General features: G+C 53.0%; 1 long non-coding RNA gene across 1 annotated transcript; it reads left to right on the top strand.

The window, feature by feature from the left end:
* The first annotated feature begins 4,093 nt into the window (after positions 1 to 4,093).
* LOC132020472 (uncharacterized) lies at positions 4,094 to 11,094 on the top strand. The gene is made up of 3 exons (XR_009404978.1): positions 4,094 to 4,176; positions 9,694 to 9,780; positions 10,866 to 11,094. It is a non-coding gene; the product is annotated as an uncharacterized LOC132020472 (long non-coding RNA).
* The last annotated feature ends 7,343 nt before the right edge of the window (positions 11,095 to 18,437 follow it).

The raw sequence follows: 18,437 nt of genomic DNA, 5'->3' as shown, positions 1-18,437 counted from the left end.
GCCCAGCTTAGAACCACGCACATGGAGGGTCTCCCGGCTGCAGGGGTCAGAAGTCCAGCATGGGTCTCACTGCACAACATCAAGGGGTTGGCCAGGCTCCGTTCCTTCTGGAGGCTCTGGGGGTCCACGTTCCTTTGTCCTTTCCAGCATCCAAAGGCTGCCCGCATCGCTTGGCTCACAGCCCTCCCCTCCATCCTCTTAGACCTTCCTCCTGGAGCCACAGTTCCCTCTCCCCTATTTAAAGGCCCACCCAGGTAATCTAGGATAATTTCCTTATTTTAAGGTCAACAAATTAGCAACCTTTTTTTTTTTTTTAAAGATTTTATTTATTTAAGGGGGAGAGAGAGAGAGAGCACAAGCAGGGGGAGAGGCAGAGGGAAAGGGAGAAGCAGGTTCCCTACTGAACAGAGACCCTGATGCGGCTGGATCCCAGGATCCAGGGATCCTGATCTGAGCCGGAGGATGACTCTTCTCCTCCACCGACTGAGCCACCCAGGTGCATAATCAGCCACCTTAATTACAGCCTGAAGTCCCCTTCACATGGAACCTAACTGTTCGCAGGTTCCAGGGATTAGAATGTCCTAATGACTATCTTGGAAGTCATTTTTCTGTTCACCACATCTTGGAAGGGGGAAGGTTTAACCCCTGCTCCACCTCATTTTAATCTCCCTAACAACCCTGGGGGGGTTAGTGTCATTAACCCCATTTTACAGATCTGGAGACTGAGGTCAAGATACACCAACACTGGGGCGCCTGGGTGGCTCAGTGGGTTAAAGCCTCTGCCTTCGGCTCAGGTCATGATCCCAAGGTCCTGGGATCGAGCCCTGCATCGGGCTCTCTGCTCAGTGGGGAGCCTGCTTTCTCCTAGATCTCTGCCTGCCTCTTTGTCTACTTGTGATATCTCTCCATCAAATAAATAAATGAAATCCTAAAAAAAATTAAAAAAAAAAAAGATACACCAACATTAAGTTAGTGCACTGGAGGGATTGGCGGAGGATTTAGACGTGAGCTCTACCTTCATAGGAATTTATGCTGGGGGGAGGGTGTGGAGGGGGCCAGGCATGCCATACCCAAAAGCAGAGAGGAGAGAGGTGAGGAGAGGCAGGGTAAGGAGTGGGAGGAATGACTTCTTGGTGGCAGATGAGGACCCTGATATTCCAGGGTCCTTAAGCCAGGAGGGCTTTGGAAGTGGGCTAACCCAGTGGTTTCCAATGTATTGATTAGCAGCAAATCATTTCTGCAAAGGCACATCCCTGGAAGGTCCGTCCATAGACAGGATGGGTGGAAGCGGAAACTCCCCACTCCGGCCTCCTGTCCCCTGTGTTCCACCCTGTACCTGCCACCCATAGCCCCCCAGCTTGGGAGACAGAGCTGGTTTTCCTGAAGTAGTTCTGTTCACTCCCCCTTCTGGGCCTCTGCTTCTCCTCCTCCCTCCCCTGAGGCAGTTAGTCTAGTGTTTAGGGACAGGGATTCTCAAGTCCCAATACTTATCAGCTGTGCACTCTTGGAGAAGTTACTCACCCTCTCTGGGCTTTGGTGAGGAGTAAATACAAGATCCTGTAGTGGGCCCCGAGGGCACACATGTACTTCAGGTCACAGCACAGGTGTGGCCCCTTCCCAGATATCCCACATCTCCCTGCCCTGCCCTGCCCTCCTCTCCCACCTCCAACAATCAACGCATCTGGAGAACCAGGCTGGGAGGGGCATCATGGGGAGACTCAGGAATCAGACTGGGCCCTTCTCTGGGGAGCTCTGAAGACAGAAGCCCAGCCTCCAGGGCTGGAAGCCCCAGGAATTTGTTCTCCAACATTCCTGCCCCAGGGCCTCAGGCACAGGCCTCAGCCCCCAGGCCCCCAGATGATGGCTTTGTGCAGACCTCAGTGGGCCCAGCAGCCGCAGGAGCTGAGAGCCTGGGAGGGGTGTGGGGATTCAGGCCAAATTTTGCACCCCCCACCCCGCCCCACCCCTGTGCTAAAGCAGAAGAATGGCCCCTGGTCTCTTGACTCAGGAATGCAGAGCATTTCTTAGCACCTCTAAGAAGGAAGGGGTCGAGGCCTCTGATGCCAAGCTCTAGAAGGATCCAAATTGTTTGCTAAAACCACAGCCCAGGAGAGGTCAGAGGGGAAATGGAGGTCTGAACCTGTGGCAGAGATCCTGGCTCTGATTACCCTTGGGGAGGAGGGACCTGCCCTTAAAAAGAAAAGTGACCCACGGAGTAGGGGGTGGTGGTGGTGGATAGATGGAAGGAGCAGGAACAGGACTCTCCCTCCCAGGGCCACTGCCACACTGGCTCCCCAGGGGTGTGGGTGATGGTGTGGGTGGGCTGGCCCTCCCCTCCCCCCGCAGGAACCGCACCTTCCAGCCCCGCCCCCATCCCCTCCTTTTATCAGTCCTCAGATCTTCTTTGCGAAATGCCTTGTCTGCTGGGCCCTGTTGGCCAGGCCAGTCTCCTGTAACTTGTGCTGTGACTGTGATGGGCCAGACACTGCACTTGGCCAGCAGCCCCGGGGAGGGGCAGGGTGCCCCAGGAGGGCAGGGCCGCTCCTTCCCTTGGGGGGGGGGGGTGCGGTGTCCCCAAGGGCCCAGGATGGCCACAAGCTGGTCAGAGGAAAGGATTCGGGGCAGTCTGGCCTTGCTTTTCCAGCACCTAGAGCCTGCTCAGTCCCCAGAGACACCGCCCCCTCTAAACCCAGGCCCCGATCTTCCCTCTTCCCTCCCACCTGGCCCATCCCCAGGCGGCCCAACTCCACCCCTTCCAACTCCTGTGTTTGCTCAGCTGCCTGTGGGGAACGCACTCTCTCTCCAGCCCCTCCCTGGAGACCTGGGTCCGACACAGACCCCAGTGGAGGGGCCCTGACCTTCTAGACTATCCTGAGCCAGTTCTCTGCCCACCATGACCCCATTCTGAGTGGTCTCCCAAATACAGACCCCCCAAGCCAATGTCCCTTGGCTCCTGCTGGCCTCAGGCTTCAATCAGAGAAAGAGAAGCAGCAGGATACATATATATTGACTGATTGATTGACACTGATTGATTGATTGACAGTAAGGCTTATGCAGCAGTGGGAGCGGGTGAGGCATGTTCAGTCTTCCAGGCAGGCCATCAGCAAGGGCGGGGGGGTGGGGGGGAGGATTTTCTTCCACCTCCAGAGCCTTAACTCACCCACACCTGCAAAGTTCCTTTTGCCATATAAGGTAACATATTCACAGGTGTCCGGGATTAGGATTTATTTTCTTTAGAGAGAGAGACTGGACACATGAGAGCATGGGGGGGAGGGCAGAGGGAAACTGAAGAGCACTCAGTACTTGCCCCACCTAGGGCTCCATCCCAGGACACTGAGATCACGACCTGAGCCAAAACCAAGAGCCAGTCGCTCAACCGAATGAACCATCCAGGCGCCCCAAGGGCCAAGGCAGCCACAGAAGCAGATGGCTGTGATATAGAGTGATTTTGGTGACAAGGTAGGGGTCAGATTGGAGAAGGGTGGGGGCAAAGGGAAGACTGGCTTGTCCTCAGGGACCAGAGGGCCTCAAGGGGCCTCTCATCTTGGGGCCCGTCCAGCTGGGGTGGGTAGGGCCACTGCCATGCCCGGGCTAGAAATCCTAGCCCTCTGCCGTCAGATTTACTGCCACCCTTAGGGCAGGCAGGAGAGGGAATCACGTTGTAAAACAAACACAGATCTGCTAGGGAGTGGAATGCAAAATTCAGCGGGTTCCTTAAGAAGAGTGGAGACCTGGAGGTGAGGGGGTCTCTGGTTTCGTTCTTTGATCCGCCTTCCCCTTCTTCCACCTGCCAGCTGCCCCTCGCTGCCGCGGAGACGCCGGAGACGCCGTGCTGGGTTTGAGACGCTGGGAGGGCAAAGCTGGGCCGGGACTAGGAACCTACCCGCTACTTGGGGCCGGACGCTCACGTGAGCGCGGGGCGGGGCCAGGCGCACACCTGGGCGCAGGGCGGGACTGGGCGCTGGGCGGGACCAGGCGCACACCAGAGCGCGGGGCGGGGCCAGGTGGTGGTCTCCGCCCCTCCTTCTCCCTCCACTTCTCCCAGGCTCCCAGTCTTGCCTTCCTAAGCTGCTAAGTGCTAGGGACACCGGAGACAGCTTAGGTGGCCTGTGAAAGGAGATCCCTGGGGACAAAGCCAGGATCCAACCCCTGAAGCTCCGTGGAGGGGGTTGGGGGGTAAGTGTCCCTTCCTCTCCTGTCAGATGAGGGTAACTCCCCGCCCTTTCCCTCATTCCTGGCGGAAGGCCACAGGCCGGGGTAAAATCCTGCCTAGAGTTACAAAGCCACAGTTAAGTTCATCTCCTGCTGCAATTAACCACATCTGCAGCCCTTCCAGAAAAATCTCCAGGAAAGAGGCAACTTGTTTCCTCCAGGGTGTAGCACACGGTGGGGACACAAGAAATACCGTCTTTCTTCCTTCTTTCCAAAAATCCATGCTAATCAGGGGCTTCTGGGTGCCCCAGTCGGTTAAGCATCAGCCTTCAGCCCAGGTCCTGATTCCAGGGTCCTGGGATCGAGTCCTGTGTGGGGCTCCCTGCTTAGCGGGAATCCTGCTTCTCCTTCTCCCTCCTTAATCGCTCTCTCTCTCAAATAAATAAACGTTTTAAAAATCTTTTAAAAAATGCACACTAACCAGTCTACAGTGCCATGCGCAGATACTAGGCCGAGGCTTAGTCATACCTGTTTTCACTTGGCAGTTAAGGAAAGGGAGACTCAGAGAGGTTGAGTGACTTGCCCAAGGTCACACAGCAGGTAACTCCTAGTAACTGAACTACCCTGTTCTTCTACTGGGCTTTTCCCACTTGATCAAGTCATCAAAGTGTGGAGATACGGTGGAAAGGAAGGGGGTGGTCGGAACAACAGGGGTTAGTCTGGAACAATGGGCTGGGGCAGGCTCATGGGGATCATTGACCGTCAGGTGAAGGACCAAGGAGATTTTGGCCTTCATCCTGCGGGCCACATGGACCAGAAGTTAGTTCCGGCTTTGGGCCCTTGTAAAATGAAAGCGACCTCAAGAGAGGGCTTGTTACAAGCGCTCCGTTTTCTCGCATGAAAAAATGACGCAAACCTGTGGATAAGTGTTTGTAAAGGGTTTGAGCTTTAGAGTCAAACCTATCTGGGTTGAAAGCCCAGGGCTTGCCACTTCACAGTTGGGGGATCTTGGCAGACGAAATCACTTACTGTTCCTGAGCCTTAGTGACCCACTGGGGAAATGGGACTGATCTTCCCATCGTGCAGGGAGACTCACAGGGCCAAGCTGGGGAAGCACCAGGCACAGTGTAAGTAGCTGAGAGAGGTAGCTGCCATTATTATTATTATTATTACTATCATTAATGTATTACTATTATTATTACTATCAGCCAGGCATTTGGGGCTCAGACCCAACACTGAAAGTCCCCTAGCCAGGGAGCAGGGCTCCCCGTGTTCTGTGGGACCCCCTCTCCCTACAGAACTTGAACCTTTTATTTATGGCTTCCCAAATGTCTGTGCATGTTCTAAAAGCCTAGGTTTACAACTCACGACCCTCATGAGCAGATCACACTAAGCAGCACGAGAATAAAACTGGCTGAAGAAGGGAGATCTGGGGCCGAGCCCCATTCTACACCAACTGGCGGTGTGATCTTGGGTGAGCCATTCAGCTCTCTGGGCCACAAGCAGGGAGAGGTGGACCAGACGACTGGAAGAGCCTTTTCTCTTTAAATTTACTTATTTAGGGGCACCTGGGTGGCTCAGTGGGTTAAGCCTCTGCCTTTGGCTCAGGTCATGATCTCAGAGTCCTGGGATTGAGCCTCACTGGGGCCTCGGGGTCCTGAGATGGAGCTCCCCACTGAGCAGAGAGCCTGCTTCCCCCTCTCTCTGCCTGGCTCTCTGCTTACTTGTGATCTCTCTCTCTCTCTCTCTGTCAAATAAATAAATAAAATATTTTTAAAAATTCATTTATTTATTTATTTGAGAGAGAGAGGGAGAGAGAAAGAGAGAGAGAGTGAGAGCACGTACAAGTGGTGGGGGAGGGACGGAGGGAGAGAGAGAGAGAGAATCTCAAGCAGACTCCCTGACCATTGCAGAGCCCACAACCCTGAACGGAAATCAAGTCCGACACCCAACCAACTGAGCCACCAGGCACCCGAGCCATTCAGTCTTTCATTTCTTATCTTGGTAACAGGGGCCTGGAGATGGAAATCCAGCACTGGCCCCAAAGCGTGGTGCCCTGCAGGGTCTGATTCAGAATAAGGCCAGGGAGTAGATGCCCACCAGGTCCCAGGTGTCCAATTCCTGAAGCCTCCAAAGACTTAATTATAAGGAATTCTCTCGCGAGGCACACCTGGCAAACTCAGGGGAGTGTGAGACTCTTAATCTCAGGGTTGTGAGTTCAAGCCCCACACTGAGTGCAGAGATTACTTAAAAATAAAATCTTAATGGAATAAAAAAAGGAATTCCCATGGAATATAGGAGGAGGGGCCAGATTTGGCAAATGGAATTACAGGGTGCCTGGTTGAATTTCAGGTTAAATAAGAAATAGGGATTTTTTTAGTATAAGTATGTCCCAAATATTTTATGAAACGAACGTGTACTAAAAAGTCATTTGGGGGTGTCTGGGTGGCTCAGTGGGTTAGGCCTCTGCCTTCGGCTCAGGTCATGATCCCAGGGTCCTGGGATCGAGCCCTGCATTGGGCTCTCTGCTTGGCGGGGAGCCTGCTTCCCTTTCTCTCTCTGCGTGCCTCTGCCTTCTTGTGATCTCTCTCTCTCTGTCATATAAATAAATAAAATCTTAAAAAAAAAAAAAGAAGTCTTTTGGTTTTTTTTTGAAGATGTATTTGTGTGTTTATCTATTTGACAGAGAGAGAGGACGAACACAAGCAGGAGCAGAGGGAGAAGCAGACTCCCTGCACAGTTTAACCTCAATGCTTGGCTCCATCCCAGGTTTCTGGAATCATAACCTGAGCCCAAGGCAGATGCTTAACGGACTGAGCCACCGTGGCGCACCCCCCCCAGTCGTTTGTTCTTTATCTGAGGTTCAAGTAATTCAAATTTAACCTAGCATCCTGCATTTTATCTGGCAACCCTAAACACAGGCAAATTGAAAACAAACAAACAAACAAACAAAAAAACGAGGATGCTCTCTATGTGCCAATACAAAATGCTCTCAGGGACGAGTTGAGGGAAAAAGCCAAGAGAAGAACAGCCGATAGGCAGCTCTGGATAAGCAAGGGAGGAAAAGCATACAGGGAGGTTGTACGCAGAAGCCCCTGGAAAGGCGGGCCTTCTGGGGAAGGGAGCTGCGGGGCAGGAACGCCTGGATGAAAGACTTCACTGGGTCCCCTGCGTACCTTTTGGATTTCGTGGGATGCAAATGTTTTATCCAGGCAAAAATAAATAAATACATAAGTAACATAATCAGGCAGTTTTGCCCTGACCCCGCTCCCCGCACCCTTAACCTCCTGCATTCTAGAAATACTCCAGGGCTTGTGTTATCTTTATCAAAATTCCTTTAGGCCTTCAGCCTCGTCGCAGCCTGCCCGCACTATCCCCCGCCTGTGGGAGTGGGGTGAGTCACAGCCACCCCCGGCCAGCTGTTCGCCATCTGCAGGCCTTCCTAGGGAAAAGCCCCTTCCTGCTGTGGCCCCCATCCCTGCAAAGACTCTAGGGTTCCTTTCATCACTCTCTTTCTCTCCCCTTAGACTGTAATTCAAGGGAATTCAACCCCCACTTATTAGCGGTGCCAGGCACTGTTCTAGGAGAGAATCTGAAAGGGAAGGGATGACCAGAGCCGGGGCGGGGCAGAGGGGGTGTGGAGGAGCAATTCTGTATGTGTGTTGCAGGGAGATAGCATCTGGGAAGTCTTCCTGGAGGAGATGGCACCTTGAAAGAAAAGCGCTCTCCTGGGCACAGCCAAGGTCTTTGGGAATTTATCAGCAGGTCTTTCTTGAGCACAAGGATGCATGAGGTCAGTGTTAAGTGCAAGGCTGAAGGCCAAATGAGGAGGCACAAACACAGGGCCTTTCCTCAAAGAACTTAGTCACGCAGGGGAGAAAAGAGCACATTTCATAGGAGGCTGTGGGAACTGCTGAGCAGAATGTGCTTCATTGCCATATCCAGGAGGACAGGCAGGCTGCTAAGGGGCCCAGGGGATGGTTATGAACCTCGTGGGGGAAGGGCCTTCACACATCCGCACATCTCACTCATCTTGCAGGCAAGGTCTCAGGCCCAGAGAGGGGCAGGCAATTGGGCAGGTCACACAGCAAGTCAGCGGCAGAGCCAGGACTAGCCCCTGGGCTCCTGACTCCCAACTCAGGGCTCTCTCAAGAGCCCCCACTGCCTCCCACAGGGCTGGGAGCTTGGGGCTGCATCAGGGAAGTCTTCCAGAAGCAGGGATGCTAGGCACTCTGACCCCAGGCATCTGTTGAGCAGGTGGCACAGACGGGAGGCACAAGGTGTTGTCCCAGGAAGGGACCTGCCCCTTTTGTAACCTGGGGAGACTCTGCCCCGGTTGGGCTGAGCTCAGAGCCACCGGTGAGAGCAATCTAGACAGGAAAGGGCCACCTGATAAAGGTAATCTCATGTAACCCTCCCTGTGGGACTCTGTGTAGGAATCAGGCCCGTTTCCAGGAGATCAAATGAAGCCTTAGAGCAATGAAGTGACTTGCCCAAGGTCACTAGGCAGTGATGACCATGACTCAGCCATAAACAGTGTCCTGCACTGTTTCCACAAGACCATTCTGCCCTCATTTAGGAAGTTCATAGCCCTCCCTCCAAGACACACACGCGGTTCCTCCAGATGTGCCCAACAAGGGGGTGAAGCCCCACCAGGAATGCTCTTTCTTCCTGCTTCCCGCAAGCACCCCCTTCAAAGGAGCAGGTAACCCCTGAAGGCCCCATCAGCCATTTACACTTGAGTATAAATTAGTTATCAGACTCTGAGACTGCAGCTGAATACAGGGCCCTGCCCGCAGTGACACACGAAGGTGATGAGGGATAGGTCCTTGGGCCTGAGCTGCGCCCCAGGAGTGGCAGGGTGGAGCTTCCCTTGAAGCATCTGGGCGCTGGGCACCGTGTCCTGGTGGCACCAGGAAGGGAGGTGCCCAAGGGCGGAGGCGCGCACAGATGGGGAAAGAACAGCAGCTTTGCTCAGGTTCCAACCTGCGCTGTCTGAAGCCAGCCCTCATCTCCCTGGGCCTCACGACTGCACCGCTGCTGTGGGGAGACTTCCTGCAGGTGGTGGTCCTAAGAAGGGGCTCCATCCCAGGGTTCTCAAACTTAAGGGAGCCCTGGCATCCCCTGGAGGGCTCCCAAAACCCCAGACTACAGGGCCCCACCTCAGAGGGTCAGCTTCAGTTAGTCCAGGGGAGGGGCCTAATTAACTAACTAACTAACTGAGTACCCTAACAAGTTCCCAGGTAGCTCAAAGGCAGCCAGTGTTCTCCCCCTTCTCTATAAAAACCAGGTGATTGCTACAAAAGCCTAGAGACTGTGGGGGCGGGGGTGGACAGTGCCGAGCCCAGAAAAACCTTAGGTACAAACTTGACATCTGGCAGGGATTTCACACCCCCATCCCCTCAGTTGGACCGACGGTGCCCAGGAGGAGGAGGCATACAGGGCCAAGGTCGGGGTGAGGATGCTGAGCTCTCCCCAGCAACTGCCCCCGTGAAAATCTCCCACTAAGTGCATGATAGCAGGTGTTTCTTTCTATGCCAGGTGCTGTGTCCAGGGCTGCCCATGGACTGTCTCACCTGATCTTGCCCGCAAGTCTAGGAAGTAGGTCATCAACACCCTGTTTCACAGGTAAGGAACCCGTTGCAGGCACAATAATGGCCTCCAGAGGTGTCCGTGTTCCCAGCCCCAGAGCCGGTGAATGTTGGCTCTCATGGCAAGAAGGGCTTTGTAGATGTGATTCTAATACGGATCTCTAGACAGGAAGATTCTTCTGGATTATCTGAGTCTACCCGGAGTGACCACAGAGGCCCTAATCCCACCAGACAAAAAGTCAGTATCTTAGTCCATTCGGGCTGCTATAACAAAACACAGCACGGGCTGGGTGGCTTATTAACAACAGACATTTATTTCTCATGGTTCTGAAGGCTGGAAGTCCTAGATCAAGGTGCCTTCAGGATTGCTTTCCCCTAAGTTTCCTCCTCCCTATTCACAGATGACACCTGCTCGCTGTGTCCTCACCTGGTGGAAGGATCGAGAGAGCTCGCTGGAGCAGCTTTTTTAAAAAAGATATTATTTATAAAATTATTTTTTTAATTAAAAAAAAAGATTTTATTTATTTATTTGAGAGAGAGAGAGCACAAGCAGGCAGAGCAGCAGGCAGAGGGAGAGGGCAAAGCTGGCTCCCCGCTGAGCCAAGAGCCCAATGTGGGGCTCCTTCCCAGGACCCCCAGCCCTTACAAAAGAGGGAAGGGCTCTGCCCTCCTGACCCAAGCACCTCCCAAAGGCCCCACCTCCAAATACCATCATCTTTGGGGGTGAGCGTTTCAACACGTGACTTTGTGGGGGACAGAAACATTGAGACCGCAGCAGTCAGGGAGTCAGAAAGGAGGTGTGAGAGTAGAAACAGAGGTTGGAGACATGAGGATGGGGCTGCCAGCCCAGGTGTGTGGAGGGCCTCTGGCAGCCAGACCAGGCCAGGAAGGATTCTCACCTGGGGCCTCCAGAAAGACCACAACCCAGCCAACACCCTGATTTTAGCTCCCTCAGATTCATTCTCGATTTCTGACTTCCATAATGGTCAGATAAAAAATGGGTCTTGTTTTATGCCCCTGAATCTGCGGTAATTTGTTATAAGGATCGTGGAAAATTCATTCCAAACCAAAGGCTCAGAAGGATGCAGTGATAAGATTCAAATGTTCTCTTTCTGTCCACAGGAACTGCGCTCAGACTCCTAACCGCAAAGTTGACTCAACAGCCAACCAGGGTCAAGAATGGAAGGCACCAGTGCCATTCCCCCCCCCCAACCCCCACCCCGTGGAGTAGAAATGAATTTGAGGGTGAGCGTGGGGGAATTCTGCTGCTGTTAAATGTCAGAAGAATTGTTATGGGGAAGAGGGAGACTTTTGGCCAGCCACAGCAGAGAGCCTCCATATTTTGGAACTCCAGTTGGTAAGAACTGGCTGCCTGGGGCTTTGTGTGGGGAAGGTAGGGGGTGGTTGCGGGGGTGGGGGTTGGGGGGCAGCATCTTGGGGCGGAGCCCAGGCTCCCAGGGAAAGTGTGTTGTGGTCCATTGGTACTGCCTGACTTGGCTCTGCTTGGAGGACCAGCATTGTATGCTGATCAGGATTAGATAAATTCCCTAGGGTTGGCCCTGGGTCTGACTCATCTTTTTATTCCTGGGCCTAAGATGTGCCCCAAACAAAGCAAACACTCAATAAATGTTGCGAGGAGGGACAGGACAGAAAGAGGCAAGAAGGGGGAGGGAAAGCAGGGAAAGAGAAATTTGTTTCCAGTGGGTAGAATCCCCTGGTGGAAAGCTTCTAATTCCCTCACTTTGTTCTGTTCACAGCAATCCCTTCTTTTTGGGGCGGCGGGGGTCCACCCCCCACCTCATTCCAGCTGGTTACCGTAGGGCTGCCAATCACAAGGGCCTGCCTCTCCTCTCCTGGGGCAGGCCTAGAACTCAAACCAGGCAACAGGACTCTAATTCCTAGAATCACCAATGGGGAGAGTGCGTCTGACAGCCACATCCTGGAAAGGTGGTCCATAAACTCAACCAGTCAAGAGGAAGTGGTAACTGGGCCAGAACCCTGGTCTGTGAGACTCCCGAGACCAAGCTCAGGCACTCCTAACCTTAAAGACATCTCTCGTGGGACCACCAGCCAGCCAAAGGCACAAAAGCCACCTCCCCTCTGGGGAGGTGCGGGGACCCAGCCTTTCCTGCAGGGGCGTGGCCAATGTGTTCCAAGAAATCCCCCCACCTCCATTTTTTTTTTTTTTTAAGATTTTATTTATTTATTTGACAGGAGATCACAAGTAGGCAGAGAGGCAGGCAGAGAGAGAGAGAGAGAGAGGGAAGCAGGCTTCCTGCGGAGCAGGGAGCCCAATGCGGGGCTCGATCCCAGGACCCTGAGATCATGACCCGAGCCGAAGGCAGCAGCCCAAACCACTGAGCCACCCAGGCGCCCCATTATTCTGCTTAGCTATTTGGCGTCAGTTTCTGGGGCTTGAAACGGAAGAACCCCAACTTTGAACAGTGTTTCTAGAAGGAGTAGCGGGCCGATCATCATAGATGTTGCACTCGGGAAAAGCTCTTTAGTTGGAGACTTGAGAAAGGAGAGGTTTGTGCTCTCCCAGATTCACGTGTTGAAGTTCTCATGGGATGGATGGGAGTTAGAGGCAGGGCCTTCCAGAATTTGAGGCCACCCCCACCCCCACCGTGATGGGATGAGTGCCCTCTGAGGAAGACAGAGGGCGCTAGTGAACATACAAGAAGACAGCGGTGTGGCAACCAGGAGGAGGCCTCCCCAAGGACTCAACCTTGGGGGCACCTGATCTTGGACGCCCCCGTCCCTGGGTAGAGCAGCCCACCCTGAGGCACGGCAGTGTGGGGGCCATTCAGCGAGAGTATTGTGGGGTCAGTTGGGGAATGAATGGGGAGGGAGGGTCTGGAGCACCATGGCCAGCGAACTTGTGTTAGACGCCCTCCATTCCGGCGTGGGCCTTGACCAAGTCCCTTTACTCCAAGTCCCTTTGCTCCCGGAGCCTCAAGGAGGCCAGGTCACGAATATTATTTATCTCATCAGGTCTCTATGAGGCACATGGAGACAATGCAGACGAAGCCCTTAGCACATTTCCAGGCTTCTCTCCTCTCCAGAGTGCTCAGGCCATGAGAATAACTCTAGACTTATGGCCCCGTGAAGCATTACTGAGCGCCTGCAGCGTCCTCTGACCCGCCAGCAGGGGGCTGGGGCTCGAACCTGGGCACTTTCCATCAAGAGCCCCAGATCTTTTTTTTTTTCAGTATTCCAAAATTCATTGTTTATGCACCACACCCAGTGCTCCATGCAATATGTGCCCTCCACAATACCCACCACCAGGCTCACCCACCCCCACACCCCCTCCAAAACCCTCAGTTTGTCTCTCAGAGTCCACAGTCTCTCATGGTTTGTCTCCCCCTCTGATTTCCCCCAGCTCACTTCTCTCCTTCTCCCAATGTCCTCCAGGTTATTCCTTATGCTCCACAAATAAGTGAAACCATATGATAATTGACTTTCTCTGCTTGACTTCTTTCACTCAGCATCATCTCCTCCAGTCCCGTCCATGTTGGTACAAAAGTTGGGCATTCATCCTTTCTGATGGAGGGATAATACTCCGTAGGATATATGGACCATATCTTCTTTGTCCATTCATCTGTTGAAGGGCATCTAGGTTCTTTCCACAGTTTGGCGACTGTGGCCATTGCTGCTATGAACATTGGGGTACAGATGGTCCTTCTTTTCACTACATCTGTGTCTTTGGGGCAAATACCCAGTAGTGCAATTGCAGGGTCATAGGGTAACTCTGTTTTTAATTTCATAAGGAATCTCCACACTGTTTTCCAAAGTTAAGATCCCCAGATCTTAACCAGTATTCTTCCTACCTCCTCTAGGGAGAGGCCCAAATCCTTCCCACTGTAAGAAGCCTTGACTATAGACACATGGTCTCAAATCCCACCCCAAGAAGTATGGGGTCCATTTGGAGAAGAGATTCCCACATGCAAAAGGATGGTGAACTGAGAAGGCAAATCATGCATGATGAGAGCCAGAGGAGCCAGGAAGCCCAGAGGGAGGAGGGCCCCTCTGCCTGGATTTCAGGCCATATCCAGTGTCTCCAGAAAGAAAGGACTAGAAGCCACCAACCTAATCCCGAGGCCCCCGGGAAGCGGCAAGCTCCTTTGAGAAGACAAGTTCCCACAGGCTTTATCTTCCGCTCTCACTCCTCTCCAAGCAGCTCAGGCGCTGGAGAGGAGGAAGGGGGTTGGGGAGGATCCAGCACCGGACTGGAGAGGGCTGGCAGCGCAGGCTCAGAGCCGGAGGGGCTCCAGGACCTCACCTGGTCGGTGCCCTCATTCTGCAGCCCAGACAGGGCAGTGACTTGGGCAGAGTCACAGAAAGGGGGTGGCAGAAGCACAGTGAGGACGCAGGTCTCCCAGGCTGGGGGCCATGCAAGCACATGGCCCTGCTGCTCCCAGATGGGAGGGACATTTCTCCAAGCTCTTTCCGGAGCCCCCCTCCCCTTTCCGCAGACCCTCAACATGCAACAATAAGAAAGAGCCCTGGTTTTGGAGCCAGGAGACCTGAGTCTCCAGGGTTCACTCTGAGACTAACTCATCTGTAAACTTGGGTGAGGTCCCTCACCTCTCTGGGCCTCTGTTTCTTTCTTTCTTTCTTTCTTTCTTTCTTTCTTTCTTTCTTTCTTTTTTATTTGACAGGCAGAGAGGCAGGCAGAGAGAGAGAAGAGAGAGGAAGAAGCAGGCTTCCCACTGAGCGGAGAGCCCGATGCGGGGCTTGATCCCAGGACCCTGGGATCATGACCTGAGCTGAAGGCAGAGGCCTTAACCCACTGAGCCACCCAGGAGCCCCTGGGCCTCAGTTTCTGCAAAAATAAAACAAGGGGGCTGGACTCCATTTCGAAGCTTGAAGCTTCCTTGGGTCCGGCATTCTGAGGGCCAAGGGCTATGAGTAGGGTCCACCCCCCTGCTGCAGCCCATCTCTCCAGAGGCCTCAGAGATCCCAGAAGGAAGAGGAATTTTGCCAGAAGCATGGATGGGGAGGGGCTCTGGCCCCTGTATTCGCCCTGTGCTGGCCTGCAGATGGGTGGTTGGTACCGGCTAGAGGGCAGAGGGGAGGACTGAGCCCAGGTGATGGCACAGAGTCCAGAGCCCAGCTGTGGCCTCCACTACCCCCCCCCCCGGGGGGGGCCAGGGGCATCCTAAGACAGCCTGGCAGGGGAACTAGATGCCAAGTGGAGAATGAGGCGGGGGGTGGGGGTGGGTAGGGGTGTTGGGAAGGTGTGTTAGATCGTGGGGTGGGGGGATGTGGTGGGATGTGGTGGGGCTGTTCTCCTTCTTTTCATCTGGATCTCGGATCCCCTGGGAGCCCCCCCTGGGAGCCCCTTGCAGCCATGGGATCTTGATGGGGGGGATCTCAGACATTGGGGCAGGCTGCGGGACCAGCTCTGCCCTTTGGGGCTGCTGCTTTACAAGTGAAAGTAGCTGCGGAGTGAAGGACAGCCTCTAAATTCTTTATGAATCAAAAAGGGCCTCCCAGGGGGCTCCTGGGTGGCTCAATGGGTGAAGGCCTCTGTCTTCAGCTCAGGTCATAATCCCGGGGTTCTGGGATCGAGCCCCTCATTGGGCTCTCTGCTCGGCAGGGAGCCTGCTTCCCCCCTCTCTCTGCCTGCCTCTAGGCCTACTTGTGATCTCTGTCTGTTAAATAAATGAATACAATCTTAAAAAAAAAAAAAAAAGTGCCTTCCAGCCACCACTAGACCCTTTGGAAGGACACTTGGATCCACATTTTTCAACGCGCCAGTCAAAGTGCAGGATTTGGTGAGTTACACTCAGAATTTCCTACCAATGATGATGATGATGTGATGATTTAAAAAAAAAAAAAGAATAAGAGAAAATATCAGAGTGAGTCTTGGGTAGTACACCATCTCACGAAATGCTGGTTTCAGTTTGGTGAGCTGCGCCTGGCTGTGATGGGATGTCTCTGGTCACCATCTGGAAACCTTGAGAAGCCACTGCCCATAGATGACTAGGTGACAGACATGCCCTTTGTTCTCCAGTTCTGGGTTGGGGGGGCAGTGAGAGGGGTGGGGAAGGAAGCGAGCCAGGGTGCAGGGCCCTCCCTGAGGGGGGCACCAACCTGCCTCAGCTCCTCAATCACACACCCGACCAAAGGCTCCGGCCACACCCAGCCAGGGGCCCCACCCCTGCAACTGCACGTGGTCACACCTCTCTGCTTCCTTCAAAGTCCCTCTTCCTTCAGCCCTGCTGTGCCCAATCCTGCCTTTGCTCCAGGACACTGTGTAGAAATTAACCTCCAGGGGCGCCTGGGGGGCTCAGTGGGTTAAGGCCTCTGCCTTCGGCTCAGGTAATGATCCCAGAGTCCTGGGATCAAGCTCTGCATCAGGCTCTCTGCTCAGCGAGGAGCCTGCTTTCTCCTCTCTCTCTCTGCCTGCCTCTCTGCCTACTTGTAATCTCTGCCTGCCAAATAAATAAATAAAATCTTTAAAAAATAAAAAAAAAAAAAGAAAATACCCTCCATCTGACAGTTGTCCCACAGGGGGCCAGGCACCATGATCCCTTCGTGCCTGGCTGTCCCACAGTCTGCTACAGCCGACTTTACCCTCTGTCAATCAACTGGTCTGCATTCGGGCCTTGGTGCACTCCGATTTCATGATGAATGACATTGCTTGTTTAAAATGAATGAGTGAATGAATAAATGAATGAATGAAGTCTTTTTTTTTTTTTTAAATTTTATTTATTTATTTGACAGAGGGAAATCACAAGTACACTGAGAGGCAGGCAGAGAGAGAGAGAGAAGGAAGCAGGCTCCCTGCTGAGCAGAGAGCCCGATGCGGGACTCGATCCCAGGACCCTGAGATCATGACCTGAGCCGAAGGCAGCGGCTTAACCCACTGAGCTACCCAGGCACCCTGAATGAAGTCTTGATTGGAGATTGAATCGCTCTGGGGGGCAGGTCCTGGTGCGGAGGCTTGCTGCTTTAATAGTCACCCAACAGCTACTGTACATCTGCATGATATGCCCCTGAGCTACTGAGGACACCAGACCAAGAAGGCATGTAAATTACCACCTCAATACGATAATCGCCCCAAATAAAGACATATGCAAGGGGACCCCATTTTGGTGGTGACAGTATATCAGCAAAGACTAAAAGCAGGGCACGGTGGGCTGAGTGGGGGGTCTTCCTGGCAAAAGGCGAAAACTCTCTTGGAAGTCCTTTATAGCACATGACACTCTGAACACTTTTTTCACGCTACTTCTTTAATTTCCCCACTAGCCGGTAAACGCCAGGAGAGCCGGCTGGAACATGCCGGCTGAGCTCCTCACCACTCACTGCGGAGTTCTGTTTCTGGTGCCACATCCTAATGCATTAAATATTTACTTAATGAATATTCAGGAAGCTGCCAAAGGCTCAGGGTGACCGGAGAGGAGAGTGGAAAGAAGGAGTGCTAGGAAAAGGCGCTGCGAGGTCTGTGGGCCCCAGACCACCGAAGGCACATCAGCCCTGCTAAGGTTTGGTCTTTCTCCTGTGGGCACTGGGGAGCCGTGGAGTGGTTTCAGTGGTCTAGAAAATTCCTTTGGCTGTAGTGGGCAGGGAAGGTGCCTGCAGCCAGGTGAGCAGTGAAGAAAGCAAATACAGAAATCACCTAGGAGGGGCGCCTGGGTGGCTCAGTGGGTTAAAGCCTCTGCCTTCAGCTCAGGTCATGGTCTCAGGGTTCTGGGATTGAGCTCTCTGCTCAGCGGGGAACCTGCTTCCTCCTCTATCTGCCTGCCTCTCTGCCTACTTGTGATCTCTGTCTGTCAAATAAATAAATAAAATCTTAAAAAAAAAAAAAAAAAGAAAGAAAGAAAAGAAAAGAAAAAAGAAATCACCCAGGCAAGGTGACTTGAGTCTAGAGGCACCCGTCTGGGGTGCTGGCATGGTGCCCACTAGGACACCCCAAGCCAGACTGCGAGATCTGGACTGCTCTTACCCCTCCCTGGTGGGAGGGAGAGGCGCCCATTCCCTCCTGGGACCCAAAGCAGCTCCTGGGGGTCCCTGCCAAATTTCAAGCAGTTAGCCTGCTCAGAAGCTTTGCCTTTGCACTCTTGGTACTCTCCTTCTTCCTTCTACAAATCAGCTCCTATTTGAACGCATTTATCTGTGCACATTAGATGACTAAAGGAAAGATCATCGTATTAACATTCTCTATGCCCTTGTGTGTACTTCTGCACATTTTCATACTAAAAAGCTTAAGTGAATATTATGTCCCTACCACGTATGGAAAGCCAAGTACCATAAACAGTAATTCTAAACTCTTCCAGCAAAGCGGAAATCCCCAAAACAAATAAACCTATCCAGCTCCTTTCTCCTGCCCAGGGCTCCCAGTCGGAGGCCCATCTCTCTTTTGCTAAAAATGGAATCTGCTAAGGGGGTGTTAGAAACACTCTAACCAAAGACTTTCTCCTTGCCCCTAACCAGGATTTACTAAATGTGAAAATTAAGTACCTGGTGTTTTTAAAAACTGCCTATGCCTCCTAACCCCTGCAAACAAGACCAGGGCTGAGGCTGAACTCCTGAGGGTAAGGGTTTTCACTTCTGACCCATCATGGCTCAATTATTTATTAACTCCACCGAAATTGCGGAAAACCACTAACTCCTCTATTAACACATTCAGTGATCACCCTGCTCCTGAGGGATAAGCCACTATATGCCCATTTTACGGATGAGAAA

The sequence above is a fragment of the Mustela nigripes genome, chromosome 6 (genome assembly GCF_022355385.1).
Source record: "Mustela nigripes isolate SB6536 chromosome 6, MUSNIG.SB6536, whole genome shotgun sequence".
NCBI lineage: Eukaryota > Metazoa > Chordata > Mammalia > Carnivora > Mustelidae > Mustela > Mustela nigripes.
The sequence above is the reverse complement of the archived record's forward strand: the minus strand, read 5'-3'. Positions and strand labels throughout refer to the sequence as shown.